Below are 18,537 nucleotides of genomic sequence, written 5' to 3'. Positions count from 1 at the left end.
AAAGTACCAGGAAGAAACCAGCTCAAACAATAGTTTATCTGGCTCTTGGTGCACAGAGCATCACCTGACAGCCTTTGCTCCTGTAAAACTCCCAGTGAATCCACCGAAAGCTGTTTGCAGCTCTTTCCCAGAGCTGGGAGCAGCATCGGGATGACAGTAAGCCCCGGTCTGCCCCATCCTCGGCTTTATTTCAGTGCAGAGTGGATCCTGTTTTGGCTGGGAAAAAGGGAATCCGTTTCCAGCTCTGCATAGAAAAATCACAGTCCAGTAACTGGTAACGATGGGAAGGGTGGGTTGGTGGTGGAAGAGCTGCGAATTTTTATCCAAAAATGCTTTTCATGGAAATTGGCTGGATTTTAAAATCTCTTTAAAACTGGTCTAAAGCGAGCGGGAAATATTTAAAAACGAAAAGTTCTGGGATTTAATATCAACATTTGGAGGTGAATGTGGGAGATGGTTTTGTTTGACAAGCAAAGCATACAGCGGCGCTAACCTGCCCCGGGGAGCCGCCCTCGCCAAACGCTGCAGGCAAGACGAGTGAGGAAGGCTGAGGAAGGGAAGGAGAGCATCCTCAGAGCCCCTCTGGTCCTGCTCTCCCGGGACCTTGCCATGGCAGGACCCCGGAGCCTTTCCCTGTGCTCGGAGTGGGGGGACACGGGGCGCTGGCCGAGGCGGACAGGGACCTTCTCCCTCCCTGTGCTCCAGAGGTTTCTTTAACATGAGACAAGCCAAAGTAACTGAGCCCCGACATGTAAACTCGTATTTTGGGATCAGCGAGGTTTCCTCACCCGCACCTCCCCCCCCGCCTCCTTTGTATTTATTTATTTATTTATTTATTTATTTATTTCCCCCCTCGCCTCCCTCCTTGCTCTGGGCTCGGCTGGAAAAGCTGGGGGTTGTTTGGAAAGTTTGGACAGAATAATCATTTAAACAAACCCCTGAGTTGGTTACGCAGAGTTTCCCTTCTGGGAGAAAAAAGGTGGTAATGCGAGCGGGTTTCTCGATGGAGCAATACCCCCACACAACCCCTCACTACCCCCCCCAACCCCCACCCCCCCCACCCCCCGGCTGGGTGCTGAGCAGTTCTGGAGGGTGAGTGTGAAAGCCAAGCAGGGCTTTCCCCCCCTCCTCCAGCTGTGCAAACCGTGCGTGTGTGTTTGTGTACATATATACGTGCTTGTGCTACTGACCTGCGGGAAATATTTTACAGCTACTTATCTCTCCCGGTGCAGAAAATGAAGACTACGGGGGTGTTTTCTCCTTGCTGCATCGCTTTCTCCAGTTCTCTGTTTATACGCTGTTGCCCCATCCCGTGCAAATTTGCCAAAACCACCTGACACACGGCTCCGGGAGGCTCTTGCTGCGGGCTGGGCTACGACCCCTGCCAGGAGGGATGGCCCAGCTCGGGACCGCGCTTGGAGGAGGCTGCTGCGGGGCGAGGCTTGACACTGATGCGGGGGCGGGGAAGGGGGGGGGGAGGGGAGAGAAATGTTGGGTTAACCCCAGCGATAGCCAGGGTCAAGGTAAGCCACTGCTGAAGTAACCCCCTGCTGAAGCTGGGAGTGAGGAAAACCTAGAGGGGAGCCCATCCTTCCCCCCACCGAGTCCCTTCAGCTCTTCTACCCACTCCCCCTCCTAGTGAGGGTCCGCACGGCCCCAGACTGGCCCCTTCTCCCCTCCGTGCGGGGTGATAAGGACCTTGCCCTGCCCGCTTTGCTTCCCCGACCTCCCCCCTTCCCCTCTCCCCCTCCCCAACATCCTGTCAAGCAATAGGCTGTAAAATAGTTACCCAGCCCAGCACACAGGCAAGTGCCGTTTGAGAGTAATTTCTGCCCCCAGCATTTGGCCAGGGGCAAAGCAAGCGTGCTCTCTAACTGATCAACCTGGATATTTCATTATTCATTAATTTACTGTTTAACCAAATCCCACTCATTATCAGAGGCAACGCTTGGCAGAGCCCAGCGAACAGTAGCAGTTGGTGTCAGGCGTGGAGAATTGGCCCATTTGATCCTGGGCTGTTTTATTATTCAACACCACTGACTGAGAAAAAGGCCCATGAATAATAAAGAGCCAAAGCGTGTTTGAACTGAGAAGCATGACACAGCCTTACAAAACAGCAGTTAGGAAATTAAAGGCGAGGTGGCCCAGGCTTTGCATTTTTTATTCTCACTGTGGGCGCAGGCATTGGGATCCCACATTTTTGTTGCTCCTGTGTTTATTGTTGTCACTATTACTATTTTCCCACAAGCTGTTTGAGAGGTGTAAGCCCAAAATCTTAATTGGGATCTTTTTATTGTAAAGTTTCTCTCTGATCTATCCTGATTATCATTTTGATTTTAATAATGGCACAGATAGTGCTGCTGGCTTTTTTCCCCCTGCTTTTACTCCATAGGAAATGAACCCACCACAAACATCAGGTCTGGATCATTTTGGGTGTAAATCCACAAAAACACTCACAAGAGAAGGTTAAGTGAGCACTGGGATGCCGATGGTGCCACAGGAACTCTGCTGAGACCCTGAGGGACCCTCAGGGCTGGGACTGGTCCATCGGGATCAGGACTACAGAAAACCACTACTTGGAACGCATTTTTCATATTTTGACACCACCTTCATCTCTAGCACTGACTGATCACCAGCTGAAGACTACACGTCCTAGGTGGTGACACCATTCAAACTATTTTTCATGTTAGTAGCAAATGACATAATAGTAATCCTTCTTGTCATCATCATGCTTTTCACTCCTCTGAACCCAGCCCTTTGCTTTTTCACCCTAATCCTTCCCTTGTGTATGACAGAAACTCACAGGTGTTATTTCAGTTACATCAGGATCAAACTGCATTTTCCCAAATGCCTCCATTTTTGCAGGGTAGGTGAGACTGTCCTATGAAATGGTGACATTTTGCATGTCTTCTAAGGAAAGGTTTCCTTCTCCAAGATGGTTAAAATATGGGGTCCTGAAAATAATGAGGAGCAAGAAGTCAATAGCAGCTTTGAAAAATGTTGACCAAAAGGTCTCTGACTTATGAAAGTCATCCAAGACCAGTGGAGCAAAATAACTTACCTGCAGCCACAATAATCACATAAGTGAACCTGGGAGTATTCACAGCAGCCTAGCCCTAACCTCATCCCCTTCAAATAGGAAAATTTTGCAAGACTTTTAGTCAAAATATTCTTTCTGTGTTGCCCTTTTAGTCTTTGTTGACTGCTGTGGTGAAATACCTTCCAATTTCCTTGTGTTGTGTTATAGTTTCCTTTAGAAAGAATGTCTTTAATGTCATCAGGTTGCAGCAAAGATCTGGCTTTTAATCTTTCCACGAATGAACCGTAGGATGCATTTTGCCCTTCTTAACTTTCCTAAGCCCCTCCTGTCAACTTTGCCAAGAATTACGGTAGGAGCAGTCATGGTATTTTAGCTCTCCCTGCATGCAACACTGGGTACAACACATGGTGGTAGGCACAGAATGGGGGTGCCAGCCCCATAACACTGAGACTGGTCCCCCCAAGTCTTTGTCATTTGTATCTGTTCAGATTCAGACACTGCTTAAGATGCTTGGATGGTGAAAAGAGATTGTTCCTCCTCTCTGTGTCCCTCCCTATCTTCTCTCTCATCTCCTCTCCTGCCTCCTTGAGATACACAGAAGTGGGATTTCTGACGGGTGGTAGCTGTGCAGGGAATGGTAATTATTAGACCAAGTGCAAGTCTTTATCTGCACGTATTAGTTCTGGTCAGGATCAACAAAGACCTCCTAAATGATTTAGAGTTACTTGATTTGGATCAATTGTTTATTTAATAAAAAAGTGGCCAATTCAACCCCACACCACATGTCTTGTTTTATTTGTGGCCTGGCTCCCTGCAAAGGCATCTTTGAACAGGCCATATGTATCCTATTGTGGCGGCCGGCACTTATCCATAGAGTCTGTCTTATCCTGCAGGGTATTTTTTTAGGTTTGGGTGGTTTTGGTTTTGTTATTTTTATTTTTATTTTCTTCTTTCTCTATCCCACCGCCCATCCCTTTACCTGCCATTCTTTCTAGAAGAACTGGTGTGACTCTCATTTTATGTCTTGATTAAGAAAACCCAAGTCCAAGTGCCTGTCAGGAATGCGCAACTGGAAAATTGGCTTCTTAGTCAGAGCTTTGCCTTATCCTTTTAAATGAAAACCTGCTTTAGAAATTAATTCAGATTATCAGAGCTTCCTCTAAGTCTGGTTCAGACTGACTGTGGCTTTTAAATACGGGAAAAAATAAAGATGTCTGTGCATCTGGGTGCACATGGGTTGGTACAGATAATGCTTGCTTTGTTTGCACCTCTAAAGTGTCTATGCACAATATTTTTTCTGTTCTCTGTTTTTTCTGATCTTATATTAATGGTGATGACTATGGTTAGTGTTCCTGAAATTAAATTTATCTGGTGAAAACAGTCCCATAGCAGCCCAGATTTCTTGTTAGCATTTGTGTGGGCTTTACACACCTCTGTGGTGGATCTTATCATCAGGAAGACCTGACAGGTCACTGAAACAACCTTTTTGTTGACGTTAGAAGAAGGATTTCACCTGCACATTGCCATTAGCAAACTGCAAAAGATGGCCATGCGGTCATGCAGAAGAGACTATACATACAGATTGTCTCAGGCGACTGCAGGCTGCTTGGACAGCGAGTCACTGCAGTGGTGAGTAGTTGGCCACGTGTTAAGGAACATCAGTAATTTGCTTTTATAACATCTCCATAAATCCAACAGGGCATTGAGTAGGTAACCTTCATATTCCTCCGTAAGAAACTCTTGTCATTTTCTCCAGCTGATAGATACAGCCTAATCTCTTTAGGGTTGGAACTGTCTTTTGTTTCAAGTGCCCGGCATTTTGTGAAATGGCACCTTGATTTCAATTCCTACTAGGTACTAAAATAAACCCAACCATAGCATACATTCTTCAGGAGGTATAAAATAAGGGCTCAAAGTGATTTTCTGGGATGCATAGGACTGGGAGATTATTATGTTCCTCGGTAAGAAGTGAGTGGTGTTTGTGTTGCTGAAAGAAAAAGTAAAACCCACTCTACTGTCACAATGAAAGAAGAAATCTGGTGTTTCCATGCGTGCATGAATGTGACGAGCAGACGTGCATCCCAGGGAAGGCTGTTGAGCATAACTGGATGCGAACACCAGTGAAGGATTATACCGTAGGTGCAGAATTGCAGCTTTAATCACATGTGATTATAATTGAGTGTGGGGGGAGGTGGGCAGCACTGATGGTGTAACTGGATGTGGAGTGTGAGGGTGTGATTGTAATTAAGTGTGGGTGTAACACTCTAAGCATAACCAAATGTGAGTGCCAGAAGTTGGGTATGTAACCAAATGTGAAAGTGTCTGGGTGAGTATATGTTAGTGGAGAGAAGAGGGCATGATTGAAGCTGAAGGTGAGTGTGGCTGAGTGTGCATGCAGTGGAGCTGGTGTGCAGTTGGACTCGCAGAAAGCAGGGCAGCAGCAGTAGGACTGCAAGAGATCAGTTGAAAGCCTGTTTTTGAAGCAAGGCGTGTGAGAGGTGAGCGTGTGGGGTGTAATCAAAATGCAGCCTGGCTTTTCTAAACTGTGGTGTTAGCTGGGGTGGCCCTTCTGCTGGTGTGCTCAAAGTCACAAGCAATCCCGTTGACTTTACTGCAGCTGAACATGCATGAGTAAGTGCTCAGTACCAGGAACAAGGACTACAAAATTAGTGGATGCAGTTAATGAACCCAATAGTGAATGGTGCTGGGCTAGTCTACAAAACACTGACTACTTGCTCACATAAAATCCTATACATATTTTCTGCTGTGTTCATGCTCCCAGTGAATTAATTTTTTTACATGCAGTTTAGCCTTCAAGTTTACTGCAGGAAAGTTTGTACAAACGAGGAATTTCCAATCAGTGTTAGAGGATATTTGTGGCAAAGGTATTTGAAAATACCTTTTTCACATGTAACACGTGTTTCTAAGAACTAAATTAACCCAATCAAGGCAAAGAACTAACACATCATAAACTATGCATCTAATCAAAACTAATTAGCCCAGCTTGATTTTCATATATCAAACATATACAATGAACAACTCATAGGCTTGAGACCAAGATGCCTCAAAGAAATTATTTGGAATGAGAGTTCAAATAATGACTAAATTGTAACCTTAAAGACCACGTGTGAATCTAAAAAGAAGTTGAATTAATTCAATCCTTCTTTCCCCCTCTAAACTAGTTGTACAGCTCTAGTTGTTTGTGTGCCAGAATGATTTAAAATGATGCTACCAGCAACACTCTCATTGCCATTTACCAATATAAGCAAGTTTCTTATTATTTTCACCTTCCTTTTAACAGCTTCTCATTGAGACAGGCACACACTTCTCTTCACATGCCTTAGGGCTTCTCGACACTTCAGAATTTACCAGAATAGCTATTCCAGAATTCTGGAATAAAATTGGCTACATGGGGGCTTTAATTAAACAACTACTTGGGAACCATTATCCAGAAATAGTAAATTTCCAGGAGTAGAAAACCGTTAGAGAAACAACATGGCTCAGTGAGTAGAGGCATGGCATGGGAGTGAGGGGGAAAGTGCAGTATTTTCTCAGCTCTGCTGGAACAGCTGCTCTATCCCTCATTTTTTATATATATAAATGGGGAAAGAGAGCCATATTCTGGTTGTTTACTAAGAGACTGAAGTTAATCTCACTAGATTTTACTTGTTGATAGGGTAGACACCTGTTTAAGTTGCAGAGGTTCCCTCTATGCGGATAGAGAGAGTGTCTTCCAGCAGCTGCCTTGCGCCGTCCTGACACACGTATCTAGATGGCCTGGATGAACATCATCCGTATGTCTTTGTGTCTCGATGGACAGGGATGACAGGCACTAAGAGGACTCAAAGGAGATGTTGAGTTGCTTTTTATGCTTAGTGATATGCTGAATGAACTAAGAAGGCACGTCTGACACAGTTGCTAAATTAGCCACAAATAAGTGGTAAAAAGATGATCGTTGCTACTTGTTTTATGCTGAGAAGCACTTTGAGGTCTTCAGATTCTGCACTTCCCCAGAAGTCTCTGTAGACATTACTCCTTCCTTGTCTTGTGCTTCTTTGCCTAAGCGGATTTAAATTGTAGCATGTTTGACCTAGGAGGATTCAGCCTTTGAGGGCTATATCGGTAAGGCATGAGTTCAGCTTTCACAGTATCTTTAGAGTCACAGAGGTGCTCACCATGTCCACTTTGCTCTGACACGGTCTCAGGTCCTTGGTCATGCTCTGCTTGGATTTGTAGGCTTTGATAGGAGGAATGCAATGTTTACTGATAGCAGAAGGTCTTTGAATGTAGTCTCCACATTTAACATGTGCCACCATTTGTGATATGGAGGCAGGTCTAGGATGCAAAATCACTATCTGAAGGGAAATCATACTCCCTCCTATTTCCTCATTCTTGGTTTCACAGTAGCGTAATCACAGCATGAGGGAGCGAGACTTTTTTCTATTTTTTTTTCTTTCATCTTTTTCTAAAATAGCCTGGTGTTTTAAGGGACTTTGTTGGGAGACAGGGGCCTGAAATCTTTCAAGAGGAGCAGGACGCTAACCTTAAATCTTCTTCCTGGGCAAAAGCAGCTCCTGCTTCATGGAATCACAGAATGGTCAGGGTTGGAAGGGACCTCTGGAGATCATTTAGTCCAACTCTCTGCTAAAGCAGGTTCTCCTAGAGCAGGTTGCACAGTCACATCCAGGTGGGTTTTGTATGTCTTCAGAGAAGGAGACTCCACCAGCTCTCTGGGAAGCCTGTTCTGGTGCTTCATCACCCTCAAAAAACCAAGTTCTACCTCATATTCCAATGGAGCTCCCTGTGCTGCAGTTTGTGCCCGTTGCCCTTTGTCCTGTTGCTGGGCACCACTGAAAAGAGCCTGGCTCCACCCCCTCGACACCCACCCTTGAGATATTTGTAGATGTTGACAAGGTCCACTCTCAGCCTTCTCCTCTCCAGGCTAAACAGGCCCAGCTCTCTCAGCCTTTCCTCATCAGAGAGACACCCCTGTCCCCCTAATCATCTTCATAGCCCATTCAGCTACACTCTGAATAAAAATGGTCATGAACTGGAAGTGACACCCCTTGTTGCTCACCCACCTTGCTCAGGTCAGAGCACACTTACTGGACTGGCCCCCCTCGTGGTGCTCAGGAGCACCCCACTTGTGAGCCTCAGGCAGGTGGCATGTTAGCTCAGCTCAGGACAGTGGTGAGGCAATGCAAGAACAGTTATCTGATTTGTTATTAACCTCATCATCTGTCATAGAGGTGAGCTCTTGGACCCCTCTCCCAGCCTTCCCTCTGAGGTACGAGAGTCTGAGGACATGAGTTCTAGTCTGATCTGTGGGTGTTAAGTCACTGAGTGTCGAGCTCGTGGTATCTGATTCAACACCCATCCATCACTGCTAAAGCTTTCAGTGACATCAGTGGCCCAAGACTGGGGCCCTCAAGTGTAAATTTTAAGGAATGAATCACTGCACACTTCTATAAAGGTTCCTGCTGGAAATGACTTGATTAAAAATAACACACTTAGGAGAGGTGTTTCAGCTCCAGCCAGACCTCATTAACAGAATCACTCTTGATGTTCTCCTTGGCAAGCCTGGCGTTAGGTCTGCTTCAAACTTGTTTATGAGGTTGTTTGAGGTTTGTGCAGCACACAAGATCTACAGTTGGAAAAGTGTCACTGCATGAGGCTGTAATCCTCGCTGTGGTCAACGTGTTGAGAGTTTTATATTTCCTGACCGCAGGATCTTTCCATAAAGTGAAGGGGGGAGGGATATTATTGTGATTAACCAGCTGGTTTATTAAAACTTCTGGAAGCCACGGTGAAGCTTTAATGAGATTATTGTGTCCATAAACTCCAAAGTTTCTCCTGCTCTCTCTTGTTACGGGAAAAATAGAGGAACTGGCCAGGCCTTTCTCAGGCCATGTGAAAGGTTATTAGAGACTGTAACTCTGGGTGTGAATGGTGGCAGTGAGACAGGCAGGGGCCTTCCTGATGCACTCATCAGCCGAAAATTTGTGAGATGTTTTTTTCCCCCATGATCTCTGGAGATGTAAACTGCAGCAGGAGCTTTTGGCAGCCTCACTAGGAACAGGGACAGGATTGCCTCCTTCCCTCAAATCTCCCTGGTTAACAACACAGGCTGAAACACGAGCAAGTTTTCCACAGGCTGGCTATATACATGTATATATATATATATATACAAATGCAACTATACATTGCATTTATAGACCTTGCCTTGGCACGGTCCTTCAGCACCTATGCAACAGTACATGTGTGACTTCAGCTTGACTGCTCGGGCTGTATCCCCAGCCCAGGCATGCCAGGCTCCCTTTTCATCTGGTGAGATCAATGAGCAGCGGTTTTCACATGGTAAAACCAACATCTAGCATTTGTATAGAACAACAGCTATTTCCTTGGCTTGCCTTCCAACATTAACTAACTCATTGCTCTGCCAGGTAGCAGGAGAACACAATGCAGTGAACAAGGAAGAGGTGAAGTGTGGCCTGGATCTGGGGAAGAGCAGTAGTAACAGCTGCAAGAATTTCTTGGTCTTTCTATCTCGATTCTTCCATTCTTTTGACTAACTTGAAATAAATTGTGAAAAAATTAGTCTATCCTAGCAACCTCTGAATCTTCTCCCTGTTTGTGAATTATATTATTTTAGATCTTATTTCCCTGTTTTCATTGCTCTTCCTTCTTTTTTTCCACCTCCATTTTATTTTTCCTTTGCTTTCATAGTCTATTTAAAAAAATGCAGTGTGGCACTTAGCCAACTGTCATTTTGCCTGGAGATGTGGAAAAGACATTGGAAAAGCTTCACAAGACAGAAGATAAGTATGCCAGGTTGTGTCTATTCTGATGATCCTTTCTGGACCTTAAAAAAAAAAAAAAAAAAAAAAGACAAAAAGACCCAAACAGTAGGAAACTCAAATTATATTTCTAACATAAGGAATTATAAATCCGTCCTCTACAGCAGACAGCTTGGAGCTATCAGGCCCTACTTGCTTGGCATCAGGCCCAAATGGCACAATCTAGTCATATCGGTATCCATATGGGGCAGATTATTCTTCATTTGCTTGACTTTGATGTAAACGTAGACAATATCACACCTTCTGGTGTCAGGCTGGTGGTAGGAGATGCCTCCAGTACTCACCTCTTTGTAATGGTACCAGTAATTGTATTTTTCTGAACAGATCAGAAGGGAAAGTGGTGAGCCTTTTTGGTAGATACCCTCTGTACATCCCAAGGTGCTACAGGTCCTAGGAGCCATGCAAATGATTTTAAAGCCCTGATTAAATATTTCTAAAAGAAACTAGTGTGTGGTCTGTTTTATAGTGAGTGCAATAAAAATTCCTGGACCCAATTTATCCTTAACAAATGCAGGGCCAGAGGTGAATCCTACTTTTTAGTTGTTACTGTAGCAAATATTTACTTTTTTTTTTTTTTCCTGTTTAGGCATCAGCTCAACATTTTCTGTTTATTTGTAACATAAATAAAAGAGAAAGGATGTTGTTAAATGAATAAGCTATTTAAATACAGACATTATAAAAACACAGGGTTGGCTATTAAAGTACTCAGAAAAGTAGTTATGAAGTCTGATTCGGCTTTCATTTCAGTTGGTAGCAAAATTCTAATTGATTTCAGTAGGAACAGGGCCTGGCCTTAATTTCTTCAGTGCTGTCCACTGTAAAGTAATTGATTTACATTGCTGCCCTCTTGAAGCAACACAGAATGTTCCTGAAGTTTTTAAGGGCACACCCTTGTCATTTGGGATGAGTCAGAATCAATGTGTCATAAGGATTTCTTTTAAGGTTGTGGTTTTATTATTGTCATGTGTAAATAACTTTCCCTGTACAATATGTATGGAAAAAAGAGGATTTCTTGGAAGTAACCAAGTCAAATTCCGATTATGACCACATAGGGCCAGGGATTTAGTAGGCAGAAACCCACCACCAGGGGTAGGGTTGGAAACACTTACAGGTGAACTTTCTTTAGTTAAGGAAGGCTAACAGGCAGGAGTCTTATCGTCCCTGCTTTGACATATTTGCAGTCGTCAGATTTGTACTGGTTATGACCTTCAACGTCCTCAACCCACTGCATGAATGAACCTACTTAGTTATATACCGTGCAGTGTCTGAGAAATTACAGAGTTTCTCCATCTCTTATCCAACCACATCCAGAGAACCAGCTCATTTCAAGCACTCTGGAACCATGACATAAGTGAGTTGACTGTCAAGCAGTGGTGACGTGGTACTTCTTCTGCACCAGGGATCTCATACAGTAACAGCTGATAATTTGTGCTGTTCATTCGGGTTGCCCTTGAGGTGACATTGAAGGTTACGTTTGCTCATCCTTCTGACACCAAATCTCCATGCAAAGCTGGAGCCCTTTGCATGAATGTGGTATATAGGCACATTAAGTGGTTGTAAGGAGCTTGCACTGGAGCTGCTAGCAAGGCACAGAGGACAGGAACCTTCCTATGCTTACGTCAGCTCCACTTGTAACCTGCTGTAGACATAGCTGTGCTTTTAGAGGTGTCTTCCTCATCCCTGAGCCTGAGAAGCGATGAGTGGACCTTTTCTGTGAGTGAGATAATCCTTCACATATTTGTTTGGCCAAAAGGCAAATAATGACTTTTTTAAAGGGAACCCTGACCTCATATCCAGGGACAGGGTTAGATGTTAAAGTGGGGAAAAACACACTCAATTTTTCACTTGCAGGAAATGCCATGGAGGTTCTTTATTTGGAGAGATATCACAAGACATGTCTGGTTCATAAATGGTAAATATACTGCAAAGGTGGAAGAGCTTCAGTTTTGCCTCCTGCCCCATCCTCATGTCCATGTACCATGGCTTTGTGTTCATCTGCCAAAGTCTTATGCAGCCTGCATTTTTATCAGTTCTACAAATCTAAGTAGCATGTGTGCAAACAAGCAACTGAGTGGGTTGGAAACCTTTAAGAATAAGACATGACGTAGCAATGACCACAAAGTTTGATCTGCTGGTGAAGGAATGGGGAATCTGAGATGTTTTAAGAGAAAGTTGTTGCTCAGCAGGAGTTGCAGATGGCCCAGAGGTACTCCTCTTCATCTCACTATATTCTGGAGCCACATGACATTGGGGGTGCTTGCTATTGCAGACATTGTGTTTCAGGTGATGTTAAAGGAAAGGCTTTTTTTTTTTTTTTTTTTTTCTCTGCAGTTGTCAGGCTCCCAGGGAAGTTCTGCATGTGGACACTAATCCCCTGCCAAAGATAATTATATTCTCTCTAAATTCTCTGTGAATTTTTTGTGGGTGAATAAAGTCTGTGCCTCAGATTGCCTATAATATCGCATTGTTCTATTAAATCACTGTGGCAGCAATGGTTGTCCCACAACAAAAAACATCTTCACGAGGAAAAGGTGTTTCGATTGATGTGTACAGGGTATGTGTACCCTCCAGGCTAAGAAATCACTGGTCACTCTGTGGCATTGCCCATTTCAGTTCAGGGCTGTATATCTACATACAATACATGTTAAAGCCCATCAGCCCCATCCCTTCCTCCATGTCTAACAGCACAAAATTATTCTACAAATTTCTTTTTTTGCTAATTGGCAGCAGCTCTGTAATTATGAGATAACTGCTCCAAATGAAATATTTGGGATTGGGTTTGAAATATTGTCTCTTCCTGCCTGCCTGGGGGATTTATGCAAATGCAGAAAAAATTGTACCCTAAGTCAAAAGATTCTGTGGTCTTATCCACCTCTTCCAGGACTTTATGAGCAGGAAGGAAGGTTAGGGCAGTTTTTCATTTCCTATGTGAATGTCAGAGCTTGGAACAATAATGGGGTCTGGAATTGCTCTTCATAAAAAGTATGTTGAAATTATCAGTAGAATGGAAGGGAAATGCACCAGGTGAGATAGGAGATATAAAAATAATTTTCCTGTTACAAAGTAGTTTTCTTCCTTTAAATGGCATGAAGGGCTAATCTGTTTAGTATCCAAGCAAGCTATTTATCTGGTAATTTATTTTCCTGCAAAAAAGTCCATCTGATATTATTAGGATACAAACAGACTGTATATGCATCATCAGCTTTTTTCCTCTCTTTTTTCTTCTTCTGGTTTCAAATGCTGAAAAAAGCCGATTATTTCAGCTGTGCAGCTGACAGTCACTGACGGTAGGTCAGAACCACAAACTATAAATTAGGACATTTATAAGACTCAATAGACAAGAGGTTAATTTTAAGTGTGAACTTTAAAAGCCTCAGCTGACTAAGTTTGGAGGAAAAGATGAGACGGGTTCAAAAGTTAATATGACTTCAGTATCCCAGAACAAGCTAACTACAGCACCTGGGAGACTGTGATTTAAAAATAACCCTTAAGCATATAAAATCAATATTTTGGTGAAGCTTTTGAGTTCCAAAAGTTTCCCATGGTCAATAGGTAACACAAAAAGTATCCCATGCCTAGAATTCGCATGCAGGAACTTGGAGACTGTCAGATTTCCCAGTTTTCTGTGCATAAGAGACCAAACAAAACAAAACAAAAAAAGCCATAAAATACATCCATGTTGCATTACATACACAGATACAATTAGTTCATATGTATACTATGTATATGCATATACACACTCATATACATGTGTTTAAACAGGGGAAGAGGAGAATGACAATGAATCATTGTTGAAGGAAAAGAGATACACTAGCAAATGAAAACTTGCTTCTGGGAAGCATAAATATGAAAAAGCACCATTTGTTACTGCAACAACACTCATGGGATTTCTAAAGAGATACTGAATATCTGGGGGGTAGATTAGTCTCATGTAATGTTAAGTGTCTAGACGGTAGGTGCCTAATCTAAACTAGTTGTCTAAGCTGTTGATCATCTTTCAATAGCCAATGGAAGCAGCCAGGATCCTCCAGAGAGCAGTTCATCTCACACGTACTGGGATGGATTAGGCCATTTCTAGAGGTTTGCGCCTTTCTTCACTGACTATAAGAGGAAATTATTAAATAGTGTAGACAGATGTCTAACTTTCTGAGGGCTAAAGTTAGCTGAGGTGAATTCACTCTTCCTGTGCTTCCAGGTTAACACCTCCAATCTGAATAAATATCTTTAGTGTTTGAGATGCCTTTGGTTACGTTGCTAATCTAATCATTACAAAGCCAAAGGCTTTGAGCTACTCAAGCTTTTGTACATCTCCGGTCTTTGAGCATTAATTATATTGCTACAATATTCTCCATCATCTCTCCCACATCCATCCTTTCTCTGGCACCAATAGCCAAATTCATGGGGCACAAGGCCACATTCGCACCACTTGGACGATACCTAAATCCTGTGCCTGTATTTAGGTACTGCCTACAGTCCAGTGCCAGATGAAACCAAGCATGCTGATACATAAAGTAGAGTTAAAGAGAGGTGGGATTCAGTTAGAGGTTAAGGCACTTGAATGTTGTATTTAACATGCAGGTGCCTATGGGCACTCCAAGTATTAAATGTCCTACTATGGGAAGTAGTCAGCATTGTCAGTGGAGCATAGAAAGGGTGCCAGCTCATGCTTGCATTTAATTTTAATCTGATACCCCAGAAGCTTGAGTTCAGAGGCCAAATGAAAAATGCCATACACTCAAAGTTGCGGCCAAGTTTGTGTAGCTCCAACCACCTCCTGGCTGCTTGTATCTCATTTATTTCAGATGATACCCAGAGCTGTGCGTGTCTCTGCTGAGCCAACTGTCGCTGTGCCTTCTTTGTGGTGTCAGGTCCCCAAAAGCCAGCCTTGCACAGATTGTTCCTAACTCTGCCAGAGTGAGTTTGGCTAAAACATTATGGCCCTGAAGAAGACACTGATCCCCCTGACCAGGAAGCATCTTCCACACAAAGAACTCTTCTGTAGCCTGAGATTTGATGCAAAGGAGGAAAAGGAAAGGAATAGGGATTTATCCTCCATTCCTGCTACCAGGTGTAAGCTGTTCTGCAGGAAGGAATGCAAAATTTATGGAACCAGGGGAACAAGAGGGAAAAAAGCTCTGCAGCTGGCTTGTGCACTCGGATGGAAGACTCCTGAGTTCCTGTTGTCATCTATGCACTGAAAAGTCATAGAGTAAAACCTGTACACAGTCCCTGGAGAGCTCTTTATCAGCCCTGATGGTGCCTGCTGACTTGTCAGGTAGCCTAAATGTCATCATTTGGATTACCCTGTCTAGTGAGTACCTGCTGCTTTTTGTGATGCCTGTTTTGAGTGTTTGTAGTAAATGATCTGGATAACGTTCTAAGATCCTAGTCAGTACAGAGGAGCACAGGCTCCATCAAACCTTTATGGACCTGCAGCTAAGTGCTTCATCATTTTAAAAAACAGAATAATGGAGGCACCTCAGAAAAATGCACCTAAACTTTATTTCTTCATGTTCAGAAGTAGCTAAACTGAAATCAGTAAAATGGCACTGGTATAACATCAATACAAGCAAGGTCAGAAACAGTCACAAAATCCATTTTTTCAGCTCCACTAAGACTTTATGATAATTCCCATGCAAATTATCCAGGATACCTTGCTTCTAATGGGCTTTCTCTGAAGCTGCAACATTCTGCAGTCTATTTCTCCCAGGCCTTGGATTTTCTGGCGGTGCACACATGCTCACTGTTAATAAAAGCAAATGGCTACAGGGGATTCTGGGTCTTAAATTTAATAATGGGTAAGAGTTAAAGCAAACAGTGACTTTGCACCAGTGTGAAGGGCTTTGCGATGGACATGCCAATGGTGAGCTGCAGCTGAGCACAGATCTGCTCACTACCTGTGATGACAGAGAAAGGAAAATGGATTTTCTCTCTCACCCTCTTCTCTTCCTCCCCTCGACCTCTCCCTTATTGCACCTGTGAAGTCTCAGACTGCTTTCCTCCTCCTTTTTTCTTTTTTAGCTTTCCAGCTACTGATGAAAAGGGAATTTCCAAAGCATCCAGGATCCCAAGAGCACTGATCTAGGAATAAATAGTACAAAGACTAGTCATTCCTTGGCAAATACCACTCAGTAGGAAGCAGGAAAACTGAAGCAGTAAGTATGCCAGTAATTCTAATCAATATGCCCCCTTCGCATGTCAGGCTACAAATGCAGAACAAAGTTGGTTAAAATGCACGTCCTGGGACATTTTAACATCTGGAACTTTTTATGTATTCATGAAGATTGTGAGTCAGATTCAAAAAGCTGTTTAAACAAGTATGTTGATACACATAAGGTTTACTGTATATATAGAAAAAAAGCATCATTGTTAACATGTTTTTTTGTATCTCTGCCAAAGTCCTGCCAACTGGGGATAGAGTGTAGGTTGTTGGCATGTGTTCCCAGAGCTCTCATTGGAATGGAAACTTCCCAGTGCTGGTTCAAAGGTTAGCTGGGTGTTTGATTTAAGCCAAACAGCCTTAGAAAACAGGGTTTTATTTTTTCATTGAAATGAGCATTTATGTTGGTAATTCTCACATTTGGTTTTGGTTGTTACCGGAGATGTTTATTTGGGCTTGAAACAAGTAGTCTGGTCGACTTGGTACTAAAAAAGACTGATTTAATTTGGGTAAGACTTGCATTATAGCAGTAGCTGACTGTTTATGAAGGGATTAAGCTCACTTCATGTTGGTTGTCTATAGATTAGACACCTCATCTTGGTTAACCAACTGGCAACCTGTTTTAGGACTGAATAAATCACTGTCTGGAGGTTCCTACCTCTTTTGTACTGGACCCATACACAGAAGCCAGATAACTAGTTGGTTCCAGGTGCCTAACACAGACCTAAGTGTGATTAGCGCTACCCTTAATAGGTGTTAGTGAGATGAGTTTCATGTGTGCTCCAGAAATCTAAGCACCTTAAATGCATTGAGGAATCTCCAGTTCTTTAAGAAATGAAATGCTAGTTTGTCTCCAAATTCCTGTTGGCTTTCATAAACAGGGGTGAAGTATCTATTTATTTTAAAACCATGTGCTTGTTGGAGTGTGAAGCTGCTCTTCGTTTCATGAATGCATGGTGACATGAAGCCTCAGAATATCTACAGGTAACTGGTCAAACTGGTTGGGATGAGAAATTGTAGCCTGAGCCCTGTGGTGCCCTATCTAAGTGTCTTCTTGGGGGTAAAGCAGGAGGTAAAAAGATTTAATTTTTCCACCCACTTGTTCTCTAACCATAAGGGACTCTGTGCCTCAGGGAACCCATCAGGTAGTTTCTATCCAAGAAAATGAGTTTGAGCTATAATTAATTAATTAATCACTATAAAGCACTCTGAGATTTTGTAAGAGTTAGAGGCAAAAATGCTAATACTCAGGTATATGGCAACAATAAAGATAGTGCACATGTAAAAAGAAATAATATTTTATGAATGTGTTTACAGTATCCTCATTTAATATCCATTTGGTTTGATTGCCCTTAAAAAAAATCTTTAGTCAAAATGTTACATTCTGTTAGCTCCTTGTAGACCCATAAAACATAAAATGTAATGCATTCATTCTTAATTTTTTTTTCTTAAAAAATGTAGTTTTTAATGAACAAAAATTTTATTGTAAATATTTACTAGAAGATGCTTGCAGCCTTCTTTCTGGTTAGAGTTTAAAACGTTAAATTATGCCTCAGTGCTTTTTTAAGGTGGAATTTAGGTGTCTGCAAGTTAGAAGTCTAAAATCTAAGGAGGTTGCTCTGGGTTCCCTTTGTATACAGTGGAGAAGACAGGTAATTCCTGAGATAAATAGACCAAAAGGAAGAATTTAACAGAGCTGAGATGACCAACTCTCTGGAAGTGCCTGTTTTTCTCTCTTAGTCAAGGAACTTGCAGTTATTACTTCAGGTAATCACTACACTTTATGTATGCATGTTAGTAGTAAGTATTATATATATACTTATATATAGTACTTACTATAAATATTAAGTAGCAAGTTAGTATAACTTAAGTCTTCAAGACTTTAAACACACTCAGGTCAGATGAATTCCACCTAAGCTTTCCATTTTATTTAAATGAGACAATACAAAGGATTTCTCTGTTTGACCGTGTTTGATTTACAATAGTTATGTATGACTTCTCACCACAGAAGCTGGACAATCTTCAGTGTAGTTACCTTCACAACATGTTGCTGAGGGCGTTAGGACAATCAAATTCGATGGAAATTAAAGCGTATTAAGAATTCAGGCCTAACATCCTATTTGAGATCACGATGAAAGGCAATAATACAGGACAAGGGATTGGATCTTGGTCCCTTCACAACTCCACTCACATTATAATCACTGCCCCTCCCTGTCTGTACTGTCTGAGGATCTCTTCAAAACTGCTGAGCATCACAAATCATGCTGAAATCCGGGGGGGGTGGTGGTGGTGGTGGTGGTGGTGTAGCAAAGTATTGCTGTCAAGGATTATACTCTGGAAGAATGGTGGGATTTTCAGAGAAGCCTTTTGCCTTTCCTTGAAAATCATGTCTTGTGCTCTCTTGAGGATCCTTGAATTTTTATTTTTTATTTTTTTCAGTACCTGAATATTGCTGTAGGCCCTCATCTTAAAGGGAACTA

Source organism: Falco punctatus, assembly GCF_963210335.1.
Source record: "Falco punctatus genome assembly, chromosome: 5".
Classification (NCBI taxonomy): domain Eukaryota; kingdom Metazoa; phylum Chordata; class Aves; order Falconiformes; family Falconidae; genus Falco; species Falco punctatus.
This window is presented reverse-complemented; position numbering follows the sequence as displayed.